The sequence below is a fragment of the Ixodes scapularis genome, unplaced genomic scaffold, assembly GCF_016920785.2.
Source record: "Ixodes scapularis isolate PalLabHiFi unplaced genomic scaffold, ASM1692078v2 PGA_scaffold0__279_contigs__length_252992795, whole genome shotgun sequence".
NCBI lineage: Eukaryota > Metazoa > Arthropoda > Arachnida > Ixodida > Ixodidae > Ixodes > Ixodes scapularis.
Genome location: NW_024609835.1, coordinates 144,485,372 through 144,495,386, shown reverse-complemented (window position 1 = coordinate 144,495,386; position 10,015 = coordinate 144,485,372).

The following is a 10,015-nucleotide window of genomic DNA, read 5'->3' as shown; positions in this document are numbered from 1 at the left end:
CGCATAAAGCCGAAGGTTGGGGGCCTAAATCCGGACTTCGTATTTCTAAACAGGTTAGTGCCCATGGTGCCACACAGTGGACCACCCCTCGCAACTCACTTTACATATCACAAAGTGTACTGAGTGTTCCCAAAAAGGGTACGTGCAAATGTAGTCATGCCACAGGGTTCACACAGATTATTCACTTAATCGGTCAACACAGGCGTATTACAGGTGTTGACGCGGATGCGCCAACAAATAACGACGAGAAACAGTCGACGGAATAGCGCGGCGTCATTAACGTTATGCACATAGGGTAACGTTAATTCTTCACAGGAACTGCACCACACCAGAGATCGATTCATCGTAGCTGCGGGAGGGGAAAGAGCCTGATTGCGCTACAAGTGTCTATAGGGTGTTTTCATAAGACTTAAGTCTGTCATTTTGTTAATAGAAGTCGGCGTAATGAGATCTGGAAGCTTCTGCGCACTACGCATCTGAGGGCATGAAATGAATTCTTAGAATGATCGCCTTCGGCACAAGCCATAGAACTCATCACAACAAAATGGCGAACAAAAACACGTAGGTGAATACACCTCATACTCCGAAGATGTATTCAAACCGAAACTACGTCTTTGCCATTTGCTTGTGACTGTGAGAGTGCAGCGAGGGCGCGGCCGTGAGCAACAAGCTCGGACGTTTACAAAATATAGCGTCTACCTGTTAGTCAGGGAAGCATGTCGTTTTTGGCACGACACACGGCATCTCACACTGTTACGATGCAAAAAAAGTTCTATCGAACCGAACAAGAGGTGTTCTCTTGTTCGGTTCGATTCAGACGCAGACGACGTTGCGAGCAGACGACGTTGCAAAGGAGCAGACGACGCTCAGATAGGGGGGCGCGATCAGCCAATCAGGGCTCGACGTTCTGACGTCACCGCTACCCCCTGCGCAAGGAGCAGACGAACTTGCCCTCCGCATAAGCAGCCCCGCGGACTCCGAGCTAAATCCTGGTTTTTGTTGTTGTGAATTATCGGCTTTTTAAGCAATTCCTGTTCAAACAACAATCACGAGAGTGATAATATTGTAAAAGATTTCTGCAGCTCAGGCCAGGTTGAAAAGTGTACCGCATGTGCAGTATCAAAGATGCTGACATTGACGAGCAAATTTAAAAGTAATATGACAGGTCCCTGGGGTATATCAGGTGCTTGTTCAGGGTGACCTCGAATTACGCTAAAAAAACTGTGTAACCATGGAGTTGTTCGAAAATTGGCGATCACTATGGAGCTGAAGGAACACCGTTCCCATGATTCCTTGAGTGCGGGCCGGGGCGCTTGGGAATACTGCAAATGGCCCATTGACACCACCACAACGCCCCAAGGGCGGCAAAGCTCATAACCACGCCAGCCTTGCTACGTCACGAATGCGGGGAATCTTTTTTTTCTGTTTTTGTTTGCGCCGGATATCCCATAACGCATCGCGCTCTCCGTCCGCTTTTCTTCGATCGCTTTCTCGAGTGCACCGTTTGGAACGAAAAATATAGCCAGTCGTTCAAACTACAAGCGTGCGATTATCACTTACGGTTATTATCCGTCATGCTTGACTCATTTCCGAACTAAATTTGAATATTTCAATTTTTGTTTCCGTACCCCTTTAATGTATGAGAATGGAATGAAAACTTTCAATTTCATGTTTTCCCCAGAACCGCGCGTTGTCTGCCCGTACATATGCGTCGTCATTCTCTTTTTGGGTCGTCTTTCCATTTTCGCAATACTCGGTAGCTTTCTGAAAGCTGACCTTCGATAGAATCGATAGTCGACCAAAAGCCAACTATAGAAAGTAAATCATGTTATACAACACCTGAGACTGTGGTGAAAGAAATTGGAAACTTTTTAGTAGAAGGAACAGACACATTAGCTGTCACCAGCTCCCCTGCGCACTCACTGTCTTTTCACTTATAGAAGTACTATCGATAGAACTATCAACTGCACTATCGATATTACTATCGATGGTATAGTATGGATAGTACTTCTATAGTCCACCATCGATAGTTTTGGAAGAGCTATCGATGGGGGGGGGGGGGGGGGGGGGGTATCGATAGTCAATTTTTCGATAGTTTTGCATCACTGCCAAGATTACGTCAGCTGGTGCCCTTGGGAGAATAGGATTAGATTGCGTCGGAGGCGAAACGTTTCACGTGACGACTCCTTGTAAGAACGAGTTCCCATGACCCGACTTAACATACTGACACGAACTGAAATTTATTCTAAATTAAAATTTATTCTAAATTAAATTGGCAGACGCTAATAAGCTTCTGCCAGTTTTGTTTATATTAACTCAAAGAAATCAAGAATGTTTATTGAGCTTTTATTATGTGAACTAAGCTCTAAATAATAGGTTTAAGTAATTAGAAGTGGAAGCCATATGTCAACTAAGCTCTAAATTAAGTCTGCTGTGTCAATAGTAGTGCAAAGTAGAAAGAGTAATCGCAAATCGCAATTGTACTGACTATATCATCCAAATTGTATCAATAATAAGTCAAAGTAATAAGAAAAAGAGTAAACAAAAATTCAATTCAGCTAAAATCAAGTGTACTGCACCGCTAATAGCTCGAGGCTACCAAAAGTGTAAGTCTAATTGTATAAACAATTCCTCTAACCTATCAAAAGTGTAGCACGACGACTGAAGACAGATAAATGCATATATCAGGGTGTCTAGCATATTATTTTTTTGAAATTCCCTGATTTTTCCAGGTTTTCTCCGACAATTTCGGGTGAAATTCCCTGATCACTGTAGAGGCGGTTATATATATAAGACCACTACAACACAAGGCATTGAGCATTGTGAGGATCATTTTGCACGGGCTTAATCCAACTTGCATATTCCGAAATATTCGGGTAAACGAGCACTTTCTTGCCACCGACATCGCCACTGAAGAGGCTACTTCCGGAAACACAATGAAAAGACGACGCAGAGAGAGAGAAGGTGTTTGGAAAGGAAGAGATAGTCCCGTAGGCTCATTCTAGATGGGAGCCTCAACCACACACGTTCATAACCGAATGGCAGCATGGCCGCCAGGTGTGGCGGAGAAAAGCTCACCGGAGAAAAGCTCACCGGAGATAAGCTCATCGGAGAAAAGCTCACCGCAAAACCGGCAGATACGGAGAAAAGCTCACCGGCCTTTAAGCGGATGCGAAGAAAAGCTCACGGATTTTTTTTTTTTTTTTAACTTAGCGGCTTTTGCGTTAAACGTGGCAATTTAGCACAATTCACATTCGTCACTTCATTAAAAATATGTCTTCTTTTTTGCATTATCTTGAAGTTCATTGTGCATATTTACTAATTCCTCTGAAATTAGTAATCAACCATTTTGTATATTAATGAAGCCGCAAGTATAAAATCAGAACATCCTACACCGGTAAAAAAAGACAACAATTTATCTACAGCTGACAGTGCGCAGTTGGTAGCTCTGTCAGATAAAGAGGTCTTTTCTTTGCGAGCTAATATGAATAGCGGTGTGGCGAACCGTTTCAGCTCCAAATATTGTGTAATGACTAATAGATAAGTAGGTGTTTGTTGATGTAATCAGTGTCGGCTACACTGTTTTATTTCTGTTAATTTGACTAACAAACCTTTAGTTGCGAGAACAGCTTCGTCCTGTCGCGTTTGTTGTTTTCACTCCGTCGTCGTCGTTGGGGCGGTTTTCATCATGTATAACGTTTACCAACTCGCCCGACTCACTACCTTACAGAAGACTTCTTATATAGGTCACGAGTAACACTGTGCCAGTGTGCAGCTCTGGAGGTCATGAGTGGCTCACCGCAGAAGGACACTATCACACAAAGGCAACGTGTGGAACACCAGTGGGAACGGCTAGAAAACGTGCATGTCCATGGAAGAAAGAAACTCCGATATCCTACTGACCGTCCTATCCTGTTTGCAAACGTTAAGAAAAGCTTCAAAGAGAATTTCAGGCACCGCGTTGTTGCGCGTGCACTTTCGGATTTTTGGCATCTACAGTTTTCATTTTTAGGTTTTAGGCAGATATTATTACGTGTTCGAACATTTTCCTGTTCTTCAAGTTCATTAAGTTTTCAGTTAGGCCGTTAGGCTTTCGTTGCCTAGAGAGTAAGCCACAAAAAACACTCGCCCGCAATTATTAATTTAGGACAAATATACCCAATAAGCTTAACAAATATTACGAAAAGGGATATTTTCTTTTCTACAAAGCTGACAAATTTTAATGATAATAAATTGATATATGTTAGAAAAAACTCGGTGAGCTTTGCTCCGCATGCGCTCAATGGCCGGTGAGCTTTTCTCCGCATCAGTCGGTTTTGCGGTGAGCTTTTCTCCGGTGAGCTTTTCTCCGGTGAGCTTTTCTCCGGGATTCGGCCGCCAGATCAAACTTTAATATACTTTCGGCTTGGATTGAATTCGGGTCTCCGACTTTCCTATTTGTTACTACATCTAGTTAGGGGTGTCGCAAACTTTTGTCGAACCCGATTTTTAGGTCAAACTTTCAGGGTTCAACTGGGTCGAACCGGTTCAACGAACCTTCGAACTTTTCACCAGATTCGACCGGTTCAACTTTGTGGAGAGTGTGGCCAGACCTTGATACAAGCATGTCTAGGTTAGGAGAATTTTCTTCATGCAAAGGGTTATTTTAATTTTGTGGACAGCTGCAATTAAAAAAAACTGATTCTAATAACTGAAGAAGTTAATAACTTAATTTTTTGTACTGTATTAACTGAAATAACCAATCAGCGCTGCCCTTAATTTATCAATTTATCCCATAGCCAACGCCATCCAATCCGAAGCCAACTGGCCAGCCTGTCGCGCATGCGCACACGAGTCGAACCTCAATACAAGGTCGTCGAATTTTCCACTAAAAGTTCGAAAAAGTCGAACCTGGTCGAACTCGAACCTCGGCCGGTTCCCGACACCCCTTCTACCCTCCTTGCCGACACCCCTACATTTAGTACCTCCACCAGGATCTAGCCTAGTGTCGCGCCTTCAATCCAATCCAATCCAAGGCTTGGACTGGATTTGTCGGCAGTGTTGTCACTCCTACTGATTTATCACTAGATCTACTGATTTTTTTCAGAATTCTGCTGATTCAGTGATAATACCACATAATCTACTGATTTTTCTCCTTTTGCCTACACGTGGTTCAAAACTACTAATATTTGCTCTAAGGGGCGCTGTTGTTGTTTCTGGGTTTTATGGCGCAAGAGCTCCGAACTAAGGCGCCCCCTCGAGTAATTTCGGCGCACTTCGGCAGTCATTTCACGTGCGCGCGCGCGCGCGTGTGTGTGTAGGCGTTGTAAAAGGAAATGAGGGGGAAAGTGAGAACCAATAGGGTGTACGCGCACAGGTGACAACTACTACTTAGCGTTGTGAAAGTAGATGGGGGGGGGGGGGGGGGGGGACACACAACGCAGGGGATAGTTGAACCAAACGCGGGTGGATTGGTGTACAAAATAGGAGAGGGGAAGGAGGCTTGTCAAAGCTAGAGTCACTACAGAGCGACGGCACGGTCGGCCATCTGAGAGGGCGCACCTCGGTTTCCCTCAGTTCATGCCGTGCCGTATGCATCTCAGTTTGAGCGATATTAATTTGCTTATAACTTCCGAAATAACGCGAAGTTTGCCACCACGATTTTTTCTCCGTGTTACTACGTTGCCTGCGGTATCTCAGCGCAAGCTTTCGACCGGTTGAAAAACCATTGGAGGGCCCAAATTCCGGCAACTAATTCTACACTCAAAGAACAAAAAGTGTGAAACTACTTGATTCGGCAGACCACTAAGCGATAAAGACTACGCGATTTCTGGTAATGCTGTAGTTGTCGCGCGGCAGCTGACTTCCGGATGTTGCAGGAAGAGGTTCCCGTACGAAAATGTCAGATCGGAGTGGTTCCAGTTCGGGTCCGCAGAATTCTACACTTCTGGACAGTTCCGATCAGCGCGATTCTGGGTGTAACCAGTCGGATCTAGTGAGACGCAACGCACTGGAATCGCACGGTGATCGGTGAATCCGATCCGCTCCCCTTGTTCCAGTAGGGTACTCCCAGCCGGCGGGCGCGCATATGCGTGACTGGAGGAGGGGAGGGAGGGGGGGGATGGCGGAGAACTTCCGCGGTCTCTCGCATGTCACGTGTTAAGCGCGAAACACATGTACGACGAAACCGTCCGATCCGACGTCCGACCGCGCAATACGACGGTCGGAGGCGAGGGTTTTCGCAGCATCGGAGAGCGTTGAAAACCCTCGCCTCCGACCGTCGTATTGCGCGGTCGGACGTCGGATCGGACGGTTTCGTCGTACATGTGTTTCGCGCTTTAGGGACAGGCGCATCTGCTACGCGGGCGCTGCGAGCGGGCGTTCTCCGCGCGCGCGCCTGGCCAGTGGCTTTGTCTCCGAGTCAGTTTAGTTTTGTTAACCATGTTGAATATACCTGAGACTGGGGTAGAAAAGAACATAAAAGTCGAAAAAACAGAACAGGACAGGACGACGTCTCAAACTCAGCTACCAGGTTTATTTAGTCCAGACCATTCCATTTAGCGCTCTCTGGGCGGCACCATTTTGTTCGACCGCAGAGCCATCTCCACACATCCGGGAAGTTCAGAGGGTTCGGCGTGGTAAAACGAGAGAGAGGGCACGCGCCCGACTCCGCTAGCAGACGACAAGCCGGGAGGTTGCCGTTCTCCATCTTTGGGCTGTATCGGCGGGCTCTACCGAACATCGAACTCTCGCTCGTGGCTGCCGTTGTGAAGTGGTTCGCGTTCTTAGAACAGTTGTGGCTACTCCAAAATCAGCCTATAGCTCTCTGCTGTTCTATTTTGCTAAATGATCAACTAGCATATCTTTTTTCCGTTACTTAAATAGCAGTTGAGTCAGCCGGCAGTACTACCCTGAACTACTGCTTGTATTGCGGCAGGAGAGCACGTTTTATTTATTATTTCAGACTTCCACTCATGGTACCTAAAGGCTTACACCAGTACGACAGCAACCGGATTTTCTTTTCGCCAAAGAGACCGGCCAATCTGACACAGTTTTCCCTATTTTTGTTTTTTATTTACACGCAGGTAACAGCGCAATTGGACCCTGTGAGTCTTTTTATCTAGCATAGTATTACACGATAACTGGCATACCAAAATCTGCGCATCTGCGTTTGAAAGTTCCGAGTGAGTGAAAAACATTTATTTGACAGAGTCAAATCAGCATCCCATGTCCAGGACGCCGCTTTTGCGGGCTGTGAGTACAGCCCTGTTGATGAGGCGGACCTGATCGGAGTGCAGAGAGCTGGATAGAGCCCTCAGCCAACCCTCATATGTGTTATTCTCAATGGGGAGTATTTCAGCATTCTCAGTAGAATCTAAAATAGGTAGCTCAGGGCACGTCCAGGTGACGTGTGCGAGTTTAGCCGGTAGTTGTTTGCACCAGGGGCAGAGGTGGGAGGGGTATTTTTGTGGATAGAATTTATGAAGCCGAGCTATGTGGGGAAATGTATCTGTCTGGAGTTGTCTCCAGATGACACCCTGCTTTCGCGTGAGCCCATTCGGGCTGGGAAAACTCTGTCTAGCCTGCCTATAGTAGGCGAGGAGTTCGCTATAGCGTCTCTCTACTGGTTCTTGCTCATTTTCCTCCCTTGGGCGCTCACCCGCTCGGAAATGCAGACCTCGAGCCACCTCGTGCGCGCGTTCATTTCCTAATAATCCCGCGTGCCCCGGGGCCCAGATGAGCGTCACCTTTGGAAGGTTGGTTCCTTTCCTGAGTACTGCTGCTGCCGCTTTGTAGATTTGCCCTTTTGCGTAATTCCGGCAGGCTTGCTGGGAATCAGTGATTATAGTGACACTGTCCCGTCCGCGGCTTGCCGAGGCTGCAAGTGCTATAGCCGTTTCCTCCGCGGCGTCGACGGTGGATGTTTTTATTGATGCCGTGCAGCGGGTTAAGAGATGTTGGTCGATTACACTCAAGGAGTAAATATTTGTGCTCGAGCGTCGAGAGGCATCCGTGTAGAGAGTATTGTCCCAGCTTTGTATTTGTTGCTCTAAGAATCGAATTCTGGCCTGTCTTCTGCCGTCATGTCTCCCCGGTTGCATGTGTCTGGGGATTGGACGAACTGTAATTTTACTTCTGATTTGATCATTTAGAATCTCGATGTCTTCGCTGCCACGGAGGAAACAGTCATATCCTAGTTTTGCGAGGAGATTTCTGCCGGTCGGGCTCTTTGTGAGTCGTTCTAGCTGGTTGAGCAGCTGGGCCTCTGCAAGCTCGGCGTACGTGTTGTGTAGGCCTAGGCTTGCGAGTTTCGCATTTGACGTGCTTACTGGCAGGCCGAGGACGTGTTTAAATGCTTTCCTAATTGCAGTGTCAATCTTCTTTGTTTGCTCCTGGTTGAGTTTATGGTACGGTAAGGCATAAACTATGCGGCTAATGACGAGCGCATTCACAAGTCGCACCCCGTCGATCTCTTTAAGGCCTCTTCGCTTGTTAATTATGCGGGTGGCCATCCTTTCCACCTGCGCGAGGGAGCGAAGCACTTTTGAGACGTTGTCTCCTGCTCCCCCTCCCTCCTGCAGGTGCATTCCTAGGATCCGTAGCGACTTGACCTGTGGAATCGTTTGGCCTCGCAGGTGTAGGTATAGGGGGGGATCAGGTCTCTTTTGGCCTCTGCGTTCTTTGATGAGGATGAGCTCAGATTTTTCGGCAGAGCATTGCAGGCCTCTAGGCTGTACATAGTTTTGTACCGTGTCTATAGCGCTCTGCAGTGCATTTTCTTGTTCGCCCAGGCTGCCTGCCGGAGTCCATATGGTAATGTCATCCGCATACAGCGCGTAGCGTATGCCTGCTATTTGAGAGAGAGCTTCTGGAAGCTTTCTCATCGCTATATTAAACAGGGTAGGTGAGAGCACTGACCCCTGAGGTGTGCCTCTGTTGGGCATACGGAACTCCGGAGTGCGAAGGGTGCCTACACCTATTGTGGCGGTACGATCCCTGAGGAAATCCTTGACATAGTTATATATTCGGGCTCCGCAATTCGTGTGTGAGAGGTTCTCCAGTATAGCCTCATGTCGCACATTATCAAATGCGCCGGCTAGATCTAGCGCTAGAATTGCTTTCGCCTGGCTGGATTTGCGGTCTAAAATTTCCTCCTTGATCTGCAGGAGCACGTCCTGTGTAGAGAGATGTCTGCGGAAGCCAAACATGGTGTCCGCTAAGGCATTGACGCTTTCCAGGTGGGGCTGCAGCCGATTGAGGATAATATGCTCGAGGAGCTTACCCATACAAGATGTCAACGAGATAGGTCGCATGTTTTCAATGCCCGGTGGTTTTCCCGGCTTTGGGATAAGTATGATTTCGGCGTGCTTCCATTCAGGGGGGAGCGAGCTACTTTCCCATATGCTATTGTAGATCTTGGTCAAGCGTTCGTAGTCTTCATTATTCAGATTTTTGAGAATTTTGAAGTCAATCTTATCTCTTCCAGGAGTTGTATTGCGGCGAATAGCTTGGGCTGCGAATTGCACTTCTGCCAACGTGATTTCCCGATCGAGGTGTTCATTCGCTTCTCCTCCGTATTCCGCGTAGATGGCCGCAGGGCATTGCCCAATGTACTTATCCTTGATGCTGTCTAAGATTTGGTCGTCCGTCCTGCTGTCGAGGTGGAGGATCTTCTGTACGACCTGCGAAACCTGATGTTTACTTTTGGTAGGATCGATTAGATGCCGAATTAGGCGCCAAGTCTCCTTAGTTCCTAGACCTCCTTGCATGCGGTCGCATATATCGTCCCAATTACGGGCGCAGAGCTCCTTAGCGTATTGTTCCGCTTCAGCTGTGAGGCGGTCAATGCGTCTTTTAAGCCTTAGGTTTGTTTTCTTTCGGGACCAACGGCGTATGAGCATTCTACGTCTATTCCATAAATGGAGTAGGTGGTTGTCGACCTCCGGAAACTCTTCGCTGCCGTAGACCGTTGTTGTGCACGCCTCTCGGCGCTCTATGATACCTCGGCTCCACTCTTCTACCCCGACGGTACCCG